The sequence below is a fragment of the Myodes glareolus genome, chromosome 21 (genome assembly GCF_982192425.1).
Source record: "Myodes glareolus chromosome 21, mMyoGla1.1, whole genome shotgun sequence".
NCBI lineage: Eukaryota > Metazoa > Chordata > Mammalia > Rodentia > Cricetidae > Myodes > Myodes glareolus.
The window spans coordinates 43950412-43965357 of NC_142046.1; the positions used below are offsets into that span (position 1 = coordinate 43950412).

At 36.0% G+C, this 14946-nt stretch overlaps 1 protein-coding gene across 5 annotated transcripts in view; it reads left to right on the forward strand.

The window, feature by feature from the left end:
• Positions 1 to 14946, forward strand: part of Slc4a10 (solute carrier family 4 member 10) — a 231728-nt gene that overhangs the window by 66377 nt on the left and 150405 nt on the right. The gene's annotated exons all lie outside the window — the stretch shown is intronic.

The following is a 14946-nucleotide window of genomic DNA, read 5'->3' on the forward strand; positions in this document are numbered from 1 at the left end:
AGGACAGAGAAGAAGAACAAGGAAAGAGATATCTTGATTGAGGGAGCCATTATGGAGCTAGTGAAAAAGCTGGCACTAGGGAAACTCCCAGAATCCATAAGGATGATCCAGGTTAAAACTCTAAGCAGTATTGGAGAGGTTGCCTGAATTGACCTTTCCCTGTAATCAGATTGATGACTATTTTAATTGTCATCGTAGAATTTTCATCCAGCAAGTGATGGAAGTAGAGGCAGAGATCCACAGCTAGTACTAGATTGAGTTCCCAGAGTCCAACTGAAGAGAGGGATGAGTGATAATATGAACAAAGTGGTCAAGACCATGATGGGGAAACCCACAGAAACTAGATCTGAGCTAGTGGGAGCTCAGTGACTCTGGATTGACAGCAGAGGAACCAGCAAAGGACCAAACTAGTCTTTCTGAATGTAGGTGACAATTGTTTGGTTGGGACAGTCTGTGGGGCCACTGGCAGTGAGACCAGGATTTATCCCTAGTGCTGGAAGTGTCTTATTGAAGCCTATTCTCTTTGGAGAGATATCTTTTTCAGTCTAGATATTGAGGGGGTGATCATTGTTCCTGCCCCAAAGTGATGTGCTAGACTTTGTTTACTCTTTTTAGGCAACCTTACCCTCTCTAAGGAGTAGATGGGGGTTGAGTGGGAGGAAGTTGGGGGAGCAGGAGGAGGGAAGGGAGGGGGAACTGGGATTGGTATGTAAAATGAGAAAAGATTGTTTTAAAAAAATAAAATTAAATTTAAATAGCAGAAAGAAGGGGAAGGAGGATTGTAGGAACCAGAATGCTCAAGGTCACCACAAGAAATTTCACAGAATCAGCTAACCAGGATTCATGGGGACTCACAGAGATAGGAGCAACAGTCAGGAAGCCTGTGTAGGACTGACCTAAGCATATATGTTATGGGTGTGTAGATTGGTGTTCTTGTGGGACTCCTTACATTACGAGCAGGGCTGCCTCTGACTCCTTTACCTGCTTTTGGAACCCTTTCCTTTTGCCGAATTGCCTCATCCAGTCTTGATATGAGGGTTTGAACCTAGTCTTATTGCAATTTGATATGATATTTGGTTGATATACCTGGGAGACCTGCTCTTTTCTGAAGGGAAACTGAGGAGGAAAGGATCTGGGGGGTAGGGCAGGTGAGTGGGGACTTGAAGGACAGAGAAGGGGAAACTGTGTTCAGTTTATAATATATGAGAGAAGAATAAATTTAAAAATCTAGTGGTTTTGATTTGGTTATAATAAAGATAACATCATTTCTTTTTGAAAAATAAAAGTGAACTTTTAGAAAAGCTTCAACATAGAACTGAATATGCCAGAATGGTGCAGAAGATCTAAATTTGTCGGAGCCACCGACTTCTCAAGTGTTTTCATCTCAGTTTATTATTTAAAAACTGAGTACAAGACTAAAAAGTGGTGTCTTTGCGTTTTTGTGACAGTATCTTGGCTGTGTATCCCTGAATGGCCTCGATCCTGTGATGTTGCCTCAGCTTTCAAGTGGAGGACAAGTGCACCACCATCTCTGACTCTGAAAATAAAATCTTTAAAGATAATGCTGCCTTTACTAGCTTTTGGCAAGTCAGGAGTAATAAAATCAAAATAAAAAATTATCCCTGTAGGAATCATTTCTAATGGGAAAAACTGGGCAATTAAAAAATATTTAAAATAAATGGCTTAAGAAATTGTTCACAGAGAAATGTATGGAGAGAGGGAGAGAGAAATAGTTCTGGTCACTTTGAATTTTGTATTCTTCAATCTGTGTACCTAGTTTTAGTTTTGTTTTTCAGGAGACAATTTTAAAACAAATCCTTCTATCTTTGTCTTCAGTCCAAAATCTCACTATTATCAGCTGTTTCTTGAGGTTCCCGAAAGATTTCCGACTGCACACTTGTACTACTTCATGTTTAACATTTAAAGTGCTCCTGTGTTTGCCATTACAAATACTATTGCCATCTATAGCTTTGCTCTTATGTGATTTTGCTGTAATTTTTAGGCCACTTTTATAAGAATGCCTTTCCAGCAATTAAAATGTCTATAACCATCACAACACTACTTGTAGGTTGACTTAGGAAGCCATCATTCATTAAGTTCAACACCTTCTTTATAAGTGCATCCTTGCATTCTCCACCAAAGTTGTTAAAGAGAACAAGAATTAAATGGCATATTATTTTGTGGTACTCATTAAGTTGCCGAATGATACTTACCTTGTTTCCCTGCTTGGGCTACCCTTGAATCTACCTTTCAATTTGCAACAGGAATGCCAGTTTTGAAATAGCCATCTAGGCATAGAAAGATATGTTTTAGTGGCTTTAAAAATGACACATGTGTGTTTTTGTGTGGGTGCAAAAGCCAGAGGTCCATGTCAGAAGTCTTCTTCTATTATTCTTCACTTTATTTTCTGAGACAGAGTGTATTCTGATCCAAACACCATTTGTCTAAACTGGCTAAACAGAAAGCAGCTGGGATACTCCTGTCCCTTCTTCCCAGTGCTGGAACTACAGGTGTTCCTTTCCATGCCTGGCCTTGTACATGAATACCCACTGAGCCAACTCTCCAGCCCTGGACTTTAGTCTGTCACCAATCCCATATATATTCAAGTAGATATGAAGCTCAGTAAACTATATTACATGCAGTGAGGGGGGTGAAAAATCAATCACACATAGGTCTTTGTCTTTAGATCTTATTAAAAATGACAAGACAAGAGTAAACCTAGAGAAAGTGAAAATATTTTAATGAATTCAGGCACATAAAATTGAAGCCTAAAAGGTTAGGAAAGGGGTCAAAGGCCATAAACATTGGGTCATGGACCATTTCATGGAAGATGTGATTTATTTAGCTTTGGTGGATAGATAGCATTTGACCCATGGTAATGATAGTGGAGAAAGAAAGGCATGTGCTGTAGCATCAAGAAGAGCAAATGGTATTTTGAAAGTATTTCTAGCTTGCCATCATATGAGGTAAATATTTTATAGGTTTTACTCATCTATTTCTCAAGGGACGTTCCATAAGTTTTGTTATAATTTTCATAATAACATTTTACTGATGGGGACTTCAGTTCACAAAGCTTGAGAATGCGTGAAGTGTTAATAAAGGCAGTATCATGGTACGAACCAAGATCTAGATGTAACAACACGAACAAAGCTTCTGACCTTAAAATACAGAATAATGAGCAGTTTGCATTGGGTTTATGTTCAGCAGACATTCAATAGTTAAAAGGAATGGCAAATTTAATCAAAACCAGCCTCAGGGGCCATCAAATAGGGCATGGCATTCACCAGGGATTTTTGACCAGGAAATGAGATAGTGTTTCAGATAGGTTGAAAAGAACGTTCTTTGTAAAAAACATGACTTGGATTGGCAACCAGGTGGTGGATATTAAGACAGCGACCACATTTATTCCATCATCTCTCTGAGAGGATTGTGAGGTAATTGCCGGCAATAAGAATGGAGGAATGACCATTGCTGTTGTAAAGGGAAGAACCTGGCCGCCTCCCACTGTGTGATTGCTTCCCTACCTTTAACTTACCAGTTTAAGTGATATACTGTATTTTCCTCAATACTGGAGCTAAGAATAGTATTGTTTCTTCTGCTTAAATATGGAATTCTGTACTGATTGTGTGTTTTAGTGTACAATATAATTTGTGTATATTTCATTTAGCTCTCAAAGTAGCCTCCTGGGGTAGATAACATATTATCTACAGCTTAAAAATGAGGAACTGATATGAAGGGATTAAGCCTCTTGTTTAGTGTTACTAATTGGTGAATCAAAGATTTGCTTATGTTTATCTGACTCTGAAGCTGATTATTGAACGTTGTGAAACAGACTTGAATTATACCTCAAACATACTGCATTCCACTAGGTTGGAATGTTGACGTTGCCATCCTCAGATCTTTGAATCTCCTCAATCGTATGTTATCTCTGATTCTTTCATGAGTTTATTTAATACAGCTGACTTTTTCCGTTTCACACTCTAACAAGCCAGCTTGTCCTAGCATGCTCACCAGCAGTCGTGCTGTACCAGGCACAGATCTACCCATTTCACTTGAAATTATTACATTTTAAATTTTTCCAGCAACCCCACTAAGATTATTATTTTATGTAAGAAGAAACCTGAGGCACAGAGAATACATACAGATCCCAGTTTCAAATCTGGGATTTTAATTCACAAATTTGCATCTGTAGTCTGAGTTTAAACCATGACTCTTTTTGATAAATAAAGGGTAGGTCTTCAAGTATTTTTACTTTTTTCTGTGAGTTTTTTCTTTAAAATAATATTTACTTATGGTCTTTGATTTTCATGTGTATCAGAATTAATAAAAACACACAATTATTTTTCATTCCCCATAGCTATTACTTTAAATACAGTTTTAGTGCAATTGGACTGTCTGGAGAATGATCTATGATAGGCATACTTTCTGTTATAAATGAGTGAGCTTATTAAGAATGTAACAAAGCGGGGCTGGAGAGATGACTCAGTGGTTAAGAGTACTGACTGCTCTTACAGAGGACCCGGGTTCAATTCCCAGCACCCACATGGCAGCTCACAACTGTCTGAAGATCCAGTTGCAGGGGGTCTGACACCTTCACACCAATGCACATAAAATAAAGTTAAATAAACCATAAAAAATATTTGAAAAAAAAGAATGTAACAAAGCAAAAGTGGAAGAATTAGTAACAGATAACAATTGGACATAAAACCAGACCAGGAACTTGCAACATCCAGCAGAAATGATGGGAGCTGCCCTGCTAAAACAGTCAAGTGTAGTTCCTGATTGACAGTCTTGGGCAGAGAGCTTTCTTTCCACTGAGGAACGTCTAGCCACTATAGACATTTTACAGCAGGCACAGACAATAACAAATCTGTTGGAAATGTTTTGCTCAGGGCTGTTCTCCAGGATGCAGTGTTATCATTTAAAAATACTATTTAAAAATACTGTTTGATATTTGGTATGATCCTTCCTCCTTGTTATAATGACCAGCTTGCCCCCCAAAAGGGATCTCAGGATACAGTATAACCATGCTTAAGTCTGAGACATGGGGCCCATTTCTCTTCTCAGAACACATTCAAAAAGAGCAAGCAACGTGACATTCTACCAATGTAATTTAAATGATACTATTACTTAATTATCTGTTGTTTCACTTGTCATGTTTCAGTAATGGGTGGTCAAAAATTAATAACGTATTCAGACATAGAGATCTTTTCATGTAATATATATTACAACATTTACTGTAACTATGTTATTGCTTATTGTTATTAGTTTCTTAACCTTAACTCATTTGCTAAATGTTCTGAGAGGTATGTATGTATAAAGGAAAGAAAAGCAGTTCTCACACTCCTTGGTACTTGTGGTGTTAGCTGTCCACTGCAGGCTTTGGAACAAGGCTTTGTTTCAGTGGTATTTAAAGTCAACAGAAAAATCTATTCCAAGAATGAAGTTTTAACCTTAAAACTTATGAAATTTAGCCATTTCCTTTTCTATTCTCAGCACTGCAATGGTGCTTTGTGAAATAAATTTACACATTAAAAGCCTTGTGTATATGCATGATATTGTGGAGCCTTATTACATTGTTCCTTATCAGAAGGTTTGTCTGACAGACATTTGAAAGGTTTCCTAAGGCTATTTTCTTTCTGTTTCAATGAATGACTCACTCTTTCTAGGTCATTTCGTTCTATAAATGTCACAGGGGAAAAATAAAGACTAAACATGCACCTCCCATCTCACTGGGTTATAATCAATCTACTTTGTTGTTGCTTGGTAACTTTGATTCAAAGGGAAGTTGTTTGGCTTGACAATCCTGAATTCATTCACTAAGGAGGGACAATCATTGTAATTTATCTGTATGCTTATTTATCCTAAAATTTTATTGTTCATTGACCACTAATAAAGATAGCACTATTTTGCTTAGCTAAAAATTTAGGTAAAGTCTACTTGCCTTAACACTGCAGTTATTATTTTACATAAATACCATGTGATAATCCAATTTGACAAAACAATAAAACAATTTGTTGGAGAACACAAATAGCAAGAGTTTTGGAGGGAAATTTGATCATTTTGTCTCAAGCCTCCAAATGTTCACATTCCCTCCAGTATTGCTTAAAATATGTTTTTTTCCTTTGACCAGGTAAATACTTTTATGGGAATTCATTTTAGGGAAGAAGGAAATATATAAAACAGTGTAATATATATATATATATACATATATATGTATATATATGCTGATTGTGCTGTTATTTATAAGGTTGAAACAAAACAGAAGGTGTGAAAATGTAGTATCTCATTGATTCAATACCATTTATCCATTAAATATTATATTATAGAAAATACTGACCTGAGAAATGTATTTTTAGTAGAGAAGTATTCAATAAAATTTTTAGTAAATATTAATTACACATTATAAATAAAATATTAGTAATAGTTATTTCTGTATATGAAATTTTTGATTGATTTCCTAGCTTTTTGATCTATTGGTTTTCCTGTGTGTATATCTGTGAAGTATAAAACGTCATTCAAGTGTAGTGGCAATATCACCTAGAAAATTGTAAGATTTTTAATTTTCTTTATGGTTTGACACACTACACAGGTTTACTAAGGGAACTAACAGAATGGTGCTGAAATTAGAAAAATTAGAATCTATTAAAATCTTGAGTTAAAAAAGACATGAGTCATTATTGCAGTTTGTTGTTTTAAGAGTATTGAAACATTACCATTTCATGTAGGAGACAGGTGAAATATTTTTACAGACACGGGCACTTTATACAAACTGATATTTATGCTCTAGTCCATCTGACTCATCAGTAGCAGTGATTATTTATTGTAATAATTATCATTTTTATAAGAAGTGTCAATTTCTTCACAGATGTTTTCACAGATCTTTTTCCCAGATGTTTTTGTTATATACTACATTTTTTTGGTGACCTTTGATTTCAAAACCAACTATATTTCATGCACAATAGAAAGTTAAGATAGTTCCTCATCTTGTTTAGCTTGTAAAAATCAGTTTTTACTAAACCATGATTATTAAGACAAAGATTAAGAAAAAAATCCTTTTTGTATTATGGTTTTTATCTGTCACTAAGGCTGACTTGAGAGGTGATCTGTCAAAACAGTCTGCATTAACATTAGCCCAATTAAAAAGCTGGAAACCTCAATCGTATACACAGTAATTTGTATAGAAGACTCATAATATTAATTTGTAAAAGTAAAGATAAACTAAAAGTAGGTTTTATTATTTATGATGAAACTAGAGCAGAAATATAACTGAAGTATTAGAAATCCCAAAACTTAAGGAATACTTTTAAGTGGAAAGAGTATGTGAGAAACAAATGCATTTGTTCAACTATTATCAGAAATTATTTTCTTCTTTTATAAGAAATAATAAAGTCTATAAGCTTTATATTTATAAAGTGAACATCAGGAGATCATACTTTACAATATGTTGTTTGTTTTTTCAGTGTACATTTCACATAGTTGAGGTTTTTCTCCCAATATATCTCCCAAATGGATATATTGTTTTTCACTGAATATGTTTTATTAATCAGATTTTTAATGCTGTGGCAAAATGCATGGGACAAACAACTTCAAAGGAGGAAAGATTTGTCTTGTACATGCGTTTGGTCCCTGCCCACTTGTCTGGCATGTGGTGATGGAGAACATCAGAGGACAAGGGCATAAAAGGAAAGCTGTTTGCCTTCTAGTAGCCAGTCAGTCCAAAGAGAAAGGAAGGTGTCTGAAACAAGATATGGCACTTAATGCAGGTTGTTTGTCATAGGTTTCCATATCCCCTCACAGTCACCTATCAAGTTATGAACTCAATTATTGACGAGTTCAGGGCTCTTGTGGTCCAATGATTCCCTGCAAACTCTTCCTCTGAGCATTTCTGTCTGGGGGACCAAGCCTTCATACTTGAGCCTTTGAGGACCATTTCATATTTAAACCATAACGATATACTTTATAATCTATTGTATTATATTATTTTGTCTTATCTGTTTGATTCATTTAAATTTATTATTGTGTGTGTATGTATGTATTCGTTCATGTGTGTGAATGAGCATGCCATGGCATAGTTGTGGAGGTCAGAGGTCAACTTTTTGGAATAAATTTTCTCCTTCCTACATGGTATGACTTCTAAGGTTTCCAGGCAGAACCATCTCACTCAACCTAAAAGTTTTTTATTTCTAATATTCAGCAGGTGCATGACATTATTCTTTGGACATTTTTAAACTTAGTTATCTTTAAAAAAAAAACCCTTTCCCTTTTCTTCTCCCCAAAAAATGCAGTGCTGAACTTTGCATAAATGCAAATGTTCAAATTTTCTTTTCGCTGTGACAGATACTTGAGAAAATAAGTAAAGAGATAGCAATTTTACTTACTTATATATTTAAATTAGCATAGAAAGAATTGGATTTCATTATGACATTTACATACACACATGTCAACAGAATTAATTTTTATTTGTAGCCTTTCCACTTTCTTCAATTTCTCTTCATGTCCTGCTTGCTGGATCTCCTTTCCTTCCCACACAGTTCACATAGTCTTCCTTTTTGTTTTCACATCATGGGTTGTGATGAAAAGACTAGTTCTAACTTTTCATTTCAGAGGTATCAGCCTCTATTGGCTATTAGCTAACTCCATGGGCTTTGGATCTAAAGCAATGCAGCAGAGACATCACGGTACCCTAAACACGTGTCCGGAGCTGCTAATATCAAGAAGCAAAAGAACAGATGGGGAAGGGATCAGCACAGTTACACCCATTAAAGAAACCTCTAGTGAACTCCTGAATCAGCCTCGACCTCCTAGTAGTCCTTAGGAGAACTTGATACCTTCCCCTCCAATCACAAAAAACATCCAAATAGTGATACCAGTTGCTGCCAAACCATCAATGCATGAGTTCTGGGCAGAGGACCATACTTTAAATCCAAACCATCAGACAAAATCTTCAAATCAGAACTTAGACATGATAGAATAATTTAAAGAATTTTTGTATTTTTTGCTATCTTACTGTGACAGATAGGACTGATCTGTACTTTTTAAAAATGTTAGTATATTGGGTCAGCTAGATGTTTCTGTGAGTACAGGTATCTGATGCCTCAAACCTGAAGACTGAACTTCTAGTCTTGGAATCCAAGCTGTATTCTGACCTTTTTGTAGGGCATAGTATGTATATATGCACATGCATTCATACACATAATAAATAATAGATATATACATATACTATGAAATGGAAAAATGTAAATTAAATATCAAGGCAATGGCTTTAACTGTGAAACTAAAGATTCAGGATTCTGATTTATGGCTCTGACTCAATTTCTCTACATTTTAATTACTTCATGTGTAAAATGAGAGGTTAGAATTCCTGGTAACAGAAATAAAATAACAAAAATTTGGTAGTTCTAAAAGGTTTGCTCTTCTAAGGATGCTCAACTTTTAGTATTTGGGTTGTCTTTTGTTTGACAGATCAATAAATCAATGTCACCTTCAATTTGTACTCCTTACCTTGCTAGAGTCTCAATGTTCATTACCTCCCTTAAGTTCCTCTGTTGAGAACCCAACCACCCGTATGATGGTGGGGGGAAAAAGTCACAGAAAGTTACCATTTTTTCATATAAAGTTTTAGAGAGAAGAAAACCTTCACTAGACACTGAACCAACTGCCCACCTGATCTTGGATTTCTTAGCTCCAGAAGTGTGTGATATATACTTCTTCCATTACATAGCACCCATTCTAATTTGTTGTATCAGAACTAAGAACTAAATCAACTCTTGCTTTTCTCTTCTGCAATGCTTTGTCTACTCTTCATATCTTTTATGAAATATTTGTCAGAAAAAGACAAATAGAAAAGCCTGCTTTTCTATGATAACTGTACTGCAATAATAATGCTAAGAGTAGTATATTGTATAAATAAATAATTTTTAACAGCACTATAGTGGCATAAAGATATATTTAATTTTTAGGGATTTGGGATTTAGCTCAGTTATAAAGCACTTGCTTAGGAACCTCAAAGCCCTGGGTTCGGTCTGCAGCTTTGAAAAAAAAAAGAAGACAAAATAACAGAGATGTACTTCATTTTAAGGCTTATTTTTATTCATTTATGTGCATATGCATATGTGCACATGTGTGAGTGTACCTATAAAATCAAAGAGGGCACTGGATTCCTAGGAGCTGTTGATGTTGGTGCTGAGGACTGAACTCAAGTCCTCTAGAAGCACAATGATGATCCTAATCCCTGATCTAGACCTCAAGGCCCCAGCTTTCTTAGAGTTTAGTTGGTTAGTCATGTTAACTTACTATTATATGGATCTAAAAATGGACAACAAGTTGTAGGGGACAAGCCTCAACAAAAATACCTCCTGCCAGGGTAGGGTGTGGGGATTAGAAAAATATTAAAGAGGATAAAGACACGAATAAAAATAATAAAATAGAAAACAGCATAGTATCAGAAGAGAGTTTCAGTTAATACTGACAACATCCATGTTTAGTTTTCCATATGCTTTTATACCCCAATACAAGAGGAGGAAGAAGGCACCAAAAGTCTTCTTTAACATGATTCAAAGGACTACTCAGTTCATTGCTTCAACACTTTGAATCATCAAGTCATGAGCATTCTGTTGTTTAGGTAGTGGACCCACACTAGACCAAGTATCCTGAAAGCAGTCACTCTCCAGGTAACCTCCTATTACAAAAGAAGGAGCAGAAGTATGCTTGCATATCCTGAGCATCTGTCAGGTTGGAATGGATCTACCTGCATGGGCCATCTTAATGTAAAGAACCAAGAAACCACATCCTGGGTCAGGTTGTGTAGCCCTGGTTGTTGTTAGCAATAGTCAACAACCTCTGGACTCTGACCAACAGACAAGGTAGAAATAGGCTCACATTTTTGGGCCTCCACAACAAATAAATGATTTTTGATTTAAAATGTTTTATTATTAGATAACAGATTAGGAGGTATGTCTCCAGGTTTTAATATTATAGAAAATATCAAGTATGTTGTCAGGAAATTACTAAGGAAAATTTAATAATATATATTTATTTCATTTTTCTTCAAGAGAATAATAAAAGTTGATGGATGTGCTTATTTCCAATATATTCATTTAATAACTTTATTCAATTATGCAATTTAAGGAAGACACAAGGATTTTAAGCCAAATATTCCTCCTCAAGACTTCCATTTAATTTTTTTGTCACTTATATTGGGTTTGCTTTTTTTAAATTTATTTCTATCTTATGCAATATATCCCAATCATAGTCTCCCCCCTCCCCACTCTCCCAATGCACTCCCCCCCCATGTCCTTCTCTACCAGATTCAGTATTTTCCTTCAGAAACGATCAGTCCTCCCAGGGTTATCAGCTGAACTCAGCATCACAGGATGCGTGAAGACTGGGAACAAACCGTCCTATCAAAGCTGGATGAGGCAACCTAGTACGATGAAAAGGGTTCCAAAAGTAGGCAGAAGAGGCAGACATACCCCAACCCTCAGTGTCAGGAGTTCCACAAAAAACCAAGCTAAATGACTAAAGCAGACCCATGCAGCCTCCGTGAGTGCTGCTTCAGTCTCTGTGAGCCCCTGTGAGCCATGCTTCGTTGATTCTGTGCACCATGTTTTTATGGTGTCCTCAACCCCTATCTCTTGCATTCCATCCTCCCCATCTTCTGTGGGGTTCCCCGAGCTCTGCCTGTTTTGGCTGTGGGTCTCTGTACAATGCTTTTTGATCACATTCACCCACCTTCTCCCTCCCAATACTGCCTCCCAGATTCACCCTTTCCTTTCCCACTCTTAAAATCAAGTCCAGTTTTTATTACCCATATACTCTTGAATGTGGCAGTTAAGATATAAAAAAGAGACATATATAAATGAAAATAGTAACCCCGGAGAATGAGAGGAAAGTACATTGATTATAAAACAAGAGATACAATAACGTAGGAGATTTGGATTACACCTTGACATTTCTCTTGCCCTCATTTCCCATATCACTTTCTCAATTCTATTTCTATCAACTAGACCATGCAACTAGAGTCTTTTACCTGTATGTCTGTTGCCTCTTTGTCTACACCATCATTATGTAATAATAAATAACATCCTACTAACTTTTCTGTCTTTTTCCAGTTTTATTTTACTCAATTATTTGTCTATAGTGGAGCTTGGATAATCTAAAACTACATGACTGGGTACACTGGTGGATTTTATTCACCTAAGACCAAAGTCCAAACCTTTTCTAGGGATCCCAAGGCTTCCCATGCTAGGTCATTGACTTTGCACTTTAAAGTCTAAGCCATATTGTATTTACTGCTTCTCAAATATGACTTCTTAGAATCATCTAGCCTTTAATAGTACTCATTGGAGAGACCCTTTCTGATCCCCAGATTAGGAAGGATAACTTGCCATTGCTCCATATCTCTCTTTAAATTTGCCATCAAAACAAAGGAAGCCCATATGCCATCTCCATTTGTCTTATTTAACTATCTCCATTTCTGTGAAGTCATCTCTTGCTGGTGATCAAGGTCTCAGCATATATTTAGTATCTGATGCATACAAATGTTCACGATTTTCTACATGTTAGGGATGAACTTAAAAGGGAGATGGTATAGGAAGGCTTTATTAAGAAGATAAGTGTCAAAAGATGAATGTATATTTGATTATGAGGATAAATACTGCCTATGTAAACAATATTTGGGTGCTTGTAATTTTTTTAGGTGTACAGACAAACTATCAAGTCCATGTCTAAATGTGTTCATCTGAAAATAGTAATTTCCTAAAGGAAAGGTGTGCATCAGGCTACTAAACAGCCAAATTGCTTCCTCTTTCAGGAGGGGGGTATGGATTGAAAGGTGAATTAAGACTCTCTAATCAATCCATAAATAGTAATAGCAGCAACATCTAAAGTCCACTACTTTTTTAAAATTACTTTTTAAAGTTTTTATTTCTTTACTTTAATTGAAAACAGATTTTTTTCTACATATCTTCTGATTATGTTTTCCCTTCCCTCTACCCTCCCAGTGCCTCCTCTCCTCTCCTCCTCTTCCATCCAGATACACACCTTTTTGGTCTTTCATTAGAAACCAGACATCTAAGAAATAATAATAAATAAAATATTATAATATAATATAATACAATATAGTCAAAACAAAAACTAGCACATCGGTATTGGTCAAAGCAAAAAGAAGGAAAAGAGACCAAGAGGAGGCAAAGAATTAGAGATTCACACATTCCAACCCTAGGAATTTCAGAAAAACACTAAACTGGAAACTTTAATATCTGTGTAAAGGCCTGGTGCAGCCTGGTGCTGTTTCAGTTTCTGTGAGTTCATCTGACCTTAGACCAGGTGGGTTTGGAGGGCCTTGTTTTTTGGGTGTCCTCTCTTACACTCTTTCTGGCTCATCTTCTGCAGGCCTCTCTCAGGCCTAAGGAGAGGGATCTGATGGGGACGTCCCATTTCAGGCTGCGTGTTCCTAAGTTTCTCACTCCCTGCATAATGTCTGCCTGTTTGTCTCCTTATGTGTTCCCATTTTATTTTGTGTGTTGGGAGGGAGCATATACCATGGCATGGATGTGAAGGTCAGAGGACTAGTTGCTGGGTTTCTCTCTTCCCACTTTATGGGCCCTGGGGATTAAACTCATGTCGGTAGACTTGGCAGCAAATGCCTTTACCCATTGAACTTTCTCACTGGTCCCAGATTTCTTTTTCTTAAATAGTGTTTTAAATTTATCTAATTCTTTGACAATTTCACATGTGTATGCAATGTATCTTGATCACATCCACCCTGACACCTTCAGATCTCACCATAATAGATTTCCCACCCATCTTCGAACCTTTTTCTCCTCTGCCTCTGAAATGATAAATTTATTTAGAGTCATTTTGACTGGTTTGCATGATTATATGTGTGTATATATTTGCATGGATAAATTTTTGGAAGATATCCCATCAAATATGAGTAGGACAAGGAAAATTTACTGATTTATTTTCAGTCTATGTTTTTCTAAGGCACTTTTTGTGCATTACGTTACCTATTAGGAAATTTCAGTAGCTTAGTTCACAGGAATATAAATAAAGTGTTGTATTATTATTAATTCAACATGTACTGAATGTGTGGGCTATTTTAACGTAAGGGTCTATATTTTGTGCTCTCATATTGAATTTACTTAATTTAATTTTGGTCTTGGTCTTTTTTTTTCTTTATCCACAAATGCTATTTAATCACAGGGTGAAGGCAAAAACCTTCCAACTATAATCTGGAGCCCTTTATTTCCAGAGTACTTCACCAATCATACAGTTCCCTAAACTGCTGTGCAGTGGTGAACAAAGGCCTTCCTAGTGTCTTAAGGAATAGCGTACCATGATATCTTATACTGTATGCAATACCTTTTACGTAGGCTTCTTTGCTAAAGAACCATCTAGTCTTATGACTTGATGATACTGTATTGATTTTTGCATTCTTAGTTCTGTATGAGAAGAATCAAAAACATAGAAGATTATGTTGTTCTGAAGAATAAATATTAAAGATTCCTGGGAATAAATGTAAATTGCATGCACGTGTTTATATTGTTCACAGTTATCTACTATTTCATGAATAGCAATTTTTCACTTTTAGGTTCTTCTAATTTTGATGTTGTGGAAGGAAGTTTTCTTGAAAAGAGAATACAAATTTACTTATTACATCATAATACTACAACTTAGTTATATGTGGAGAAACCTGAATAATAGTTATGAGTTGACATTTTGACATGGTATTTGCAACAGGCACTTTGAATAATACTTAATTAAATAAAACGTTGCTTATTTTTAAAGTACTGATAAGAAATGAACCTCTCTCTGGATGTGCATCTGTGTAGTAGCAGAAGTGGGAACCTGACGTTGTGCCTGAGTTGGGATGGTGCAGAATTGCTCCAAGCAGTAAGCTGAGTGTTTTCAGACAGCATTCACAGCATCAGCAAGCACCAC